General features: G+C 38.7%; 1 long non-coding RNA gene across 1 annotated transcript; it reads left to right on the forward strand.

Annotated features, from left to right (window-relative positions):
- Nucleotides 1–809: 809 nt before the first annotated feature.
- Nucleotides 810–2,997, forward strand: LOC116731702 (uncharacterized). Its single transcript, XR_004341611.1, has 5 exons — nucleotides 810–1,076; nucleotides 1,178–1,311; nucleotides 2,082–2,322; nucleotides 2,502–2,583; nucleotides 2,891–2,997. It is a non-coding gene; the product is annotated as an uncharacterized LOC116731702 (long non-coding RNA).
- The last annotated feature ends 1,222 nt before the right edge of the window (nucleotides 2,998–4,219 follow it).

The raw sequence follows: 4,219 nt of genomic DNA on the forward strand, positions 1-4,219 counted from the left end.
TTTCTATCAAGCTTGTGGAAACCTTAGGTAGCGCCTTGCGCTGGGTTTTCTTCATCTTTGTCTTTTCCTCTCAACTTCCCCATGTTTCATAGTGTAATAGTGGTTCTTCCCCACACAGTGCTCTCTGCCATAGTAAATTATTCTATCCTGTTCCCCCACTAATCCACTCTCCCAAGTTTTCAATCTTTCAGGTTTTAGCTGCTCATCGCTGGATCCTTTCGCCGTTGTCCATGTGGTTCCTGTGCTTCTGGACCTCTTGTTTTTCACACTGCTTGCAAGTTTTTGCATTCCACATTCACATGACACTGATTGCCTCCTGCTGGTGGTGGGGACCATCAGCTTTACTAAATAAAAATAGAAATAGAAGTTATTAGTAATTTACAAAGTGTTCAACCATACAGAGTTAAAGTTTACATTAAGTAAGGATTGCTTGCCTGATAATACTTTGTATCAGAAACAAAGTTAAAGCATCATGAAAATAACAATAGTCAAAGACAAAGGAGAACATAGACAGAATTTATGCTTGAGGGATTAAATTAAGAGCTTTTACTCAGACGGACACTAGAGAACAGGATCGGATGGAAATGGAGAGCATGTGGAGTAAAGTTTTCTGTAGATAAACTATTAATTTCATGAAACAAATAGTTTACATGGCCAATAGCATGTTCATGTGTTACAACACAGAAGGATCACAAAAAAAAGAATAGACATTAAAAAATACCCCAAACTAGTCTCTGATCCAGGTTCAGACGTCTCAGATCTCTGATTCTCTGACCATCCCAGGTTGGATATCCTCCGCCTGTAAACTTTCAGCACCACCAGTCAGATGGAGGAAGATAAGAGAACCCTGTTGACAAAAAAAGTAAGAAAACTTATTTTCATTTTAAATATGGATGAAATTGAGGTCAAGTTGTTCTTCCTTCTGTCCAAATATATTCTGTTTGTTAACCCCATTGTCTTCTCTCTTTATTTCATTTCTCCGTCAACTCATGTCACATGACATGAGTTGACCAACAATTAAAGAAGAAGACCAGCTCCACCTGCTGATCTACTGGTCATAACAGATTGTGGAAAAGGTGAGGACATGATGAAGACTTGATGAGAAAGTCTCTTTCAATCATCTTTTATTTAGACAGAAGTTAAGGAACGTGTGTCTGATCCTGTGATGATTCTCCAGCATCACTCAGACAAGACAACAACAGTGGGCCAATCAGGAGAGAGAAGACACAGAGGACTGAGGACTAAAACAAATAAACAAAGGCTGCCAAAAAAAAGCAGGCTATCCAGTGGCCCCAGGTTTACACACCATCTGTTAGTACTAAATCCATTTTTTACAACCTTAACTTTTCAGCCGTTTTATAGTTGAGCTTATTTTCTTAATTATTCAAGAATTAAAATCTTGGTTTTCATTCCTGTTAGATCATAAAAGCGAAAAATAAGCAGATTTTAATGTCCAAAAAGTTTATTTACAGTGAGCAATGATCAAACACTTTCATACATACAGTGCAGTAAACTCTCAGCTGTTTTATTTTATTTGCACTTTGTTTGTGACCCCTGCTGTGATTTTTGCACATGACTCAAAGCAGTTCTAAAGTACTTTTCTGTGTGTTTCTATAAAAAATAGCTCTAGGTTTGTTTGGATTTGAACACATCCTGAAAACTTCTAGAAAGTTAGGAATTATGTCTAACTTTGTACATAATAAGTGATGTAGTATTGAATGATACTGTAAAATATTACTGAACCATTTTTTATGCTTTACCTTGCGGTTGATGAGCATTTGGGAGCTTTTACTTTGGAAATTCCCATGCAGATGCCAGGCTGCCTGTAGCCACTTCCTGTGAATCCATTAAAGTAATGTTGAGCCTTTTCTGGGTGAAATTAGCTTTAAAAAACCTACTGAGTACGTTTTCCCACCTAAGAAAGAAGGAGCAGAAGAAGAAGGAATGAATGACTGTTACATAACAAGTGAGTCTAACATGTACTACAGGTTAATGACCTTTGACTTGTAGCACAGACACATGTCTCTGAAACCGCTGCAGAAGTGATAAGATCACATGAATGTCACAATTTCTTCTTTCAGCTCATCTTTTGAGACAGATTCCGATGGAGAAGTGGGATAAAGAGCAACAGTGGAAACGGGTCAACCAATGACAGTCAGACTCACTGTCCCCCATCCGCCTCACCCCTCCTCCCACCTGACAGACGCCAAACACTCTCTCATCGCTATAAAACCTCCTCACCTCCATCACTGTCAGGGACATGAAGATCCTGAAGTGTCTGTGTTCATCTGACTGGCTGAGGTGGATGCAGACACTCTGAGGGTGAGTTCTTGAGATTTAAACAGTTTGACCTCCTAATGCCTGTCTGTGCACTTCCATGATTTTTACTGGGACATATGTATTTGTTTGCTTCAAATGTTTTGTTCCTTGTATTTTTTGTGCATAGATTCCTAAATTAGAGCCCTGACAATAGAACGATCCAAAGCGTTTGTGTCTTCTAGGTACTCAGAGCAGGTGGAGTGTGTCGTTTTCCAGAAGAGTGATGTGTGTGTGGGCAGGATCTACAGTGACTTTACTCCTCAGGTTGATCATTTGTTCATTTTGCATTTCTTTAGATGGACGGTTCAAGTGTTTGTGAAAACAAGTAAATGTACTTTGTTGGGCTTTTATGTATCAGACCCAAACTAAATATTTTATTATTTTGGAGTGGCAGGAAAATTCTTTAAAAGCTTTTTTAGTAGAAGAAATCTGAAAAGTTTGAATTTTTTTTCCCACTTCACACTAAAAGTATGTTTAGTTGGTCTCTCTCATAAAGTATCAGTAAAATATGTTGTTGTTTATGGCTTTAGGATATGTTAAAGTAACAACAACATTGTGTAAAACTTCCCAGGTCACACTGAGAGGCGCCTTATGTGGTTCCGTGTTTCTGGGAGTTTGCTCACCACACCGACCAGATCAGGCCGTCGTACCGCGGGCGCACACTGTGAGAAGAACTGCAAATGCTGTTATTGGGGCCTGCCATGCAAAGCAATGGCAGGAACCTATTGCTATTGTCGGAGAAAGTGTTTCTTTATTCTTTATTTTTCTTCCGTAACCGTTAATGCGGCTCATACCGCTGGGTGCACACCTACAAATGAGGTATCAAAACGTGCAGAAAATTCACGCCATTCCAGCTATTACTTCTGGTGGGATTTGGGCTTAACGTGGCGACATAATTCGCAAAAAACTACGAAAAAAACCCCATTATAAGTCAATGGGAAAAATCCTAGAAATACCCTATTTTTGAGGATTTTCTGTGTCGTCACAAATTCACCTAGAAATGCCATTCAAATTTCATTTTGTAGATACGTCTGTGATCTCTTCGAAAGTGAAGACGGCTCGTCGATACCAGTTACGGTTTGTCCACAATTTGCCTCTAAGCGACCCAAAGTTTCTCATTTTTCCTAAAGTTAGAGTGCGTCTCTGGCTGCTTAGAGTGAGAGATGAAGACAACTTTTTCAGCCCAAATCATTTTTGAAATCGCCATCACGCCCACAAATATCGCACGATTAGTATCACAATCGGTCCTGACATTGATACGCCTGTCTGCTCCGGTAAAATGTTTTCGAAATTTATCTAGACCGTACGGTTTTCTGTCACGGTGCTTCAGAGCAAAGTCATGCGACAGGATTTTCTGAGGCTCTCAGGCTCTTTCACTAACACTTCACACCTTGGTGTGAAACTTATTTAACATAGCAACGGATCTCAAGAGGCTATTGGCTGCTGATTTGGACTACAAATACGCATCATTGTAGTTCTATATATAGTGAAACCCTCAGTTGAAACAGATCAGGACTGAGAACTGGCCTTTAGAACTAATTGCTGCTATGGGCTGTATATAACTGATTTAACTCAGTAACTGTTACACATGGGATTAGTTTTGAACTTTAAAATTAAGCATATTGAAAATTTCACAATAAAAGCCCTGAGTATTTTTACATGACGTAATTGCTCTTTTTGGCTTTATGTGACTTTTTCATCCAAAGCACTGTTACACATGGTATTAGTTTGGCCCTTTGAAATGAAGCTTAACAAAAATTTCAAAATAAAAGCCTTGAATATTTTTACATCATGTAATTGCTCTTTTTGGCTTTATTTGACTTTTTCATTGAAAGCACTGTTACACATGGTATTAGTTTGGCCCTTTGAAATGAAGCTTAACAAAAATTTCAAAATAAAA

Source organism: Xiphophorus hellerii, chromosome 13 (assembly GCF_003331165.1).
Source record: "Xiphophorus hellerii strain 12219 chromosome 13, Xiphophorus_hellerii-4.1, whole genome shotgun sequence".
NCBI lineage: Eukaryota > Metazoa > Chordata > Actinopteri > Cyprinodontiformes > Poeciliidae > Xiphophorus > Xiphophorus hellerii.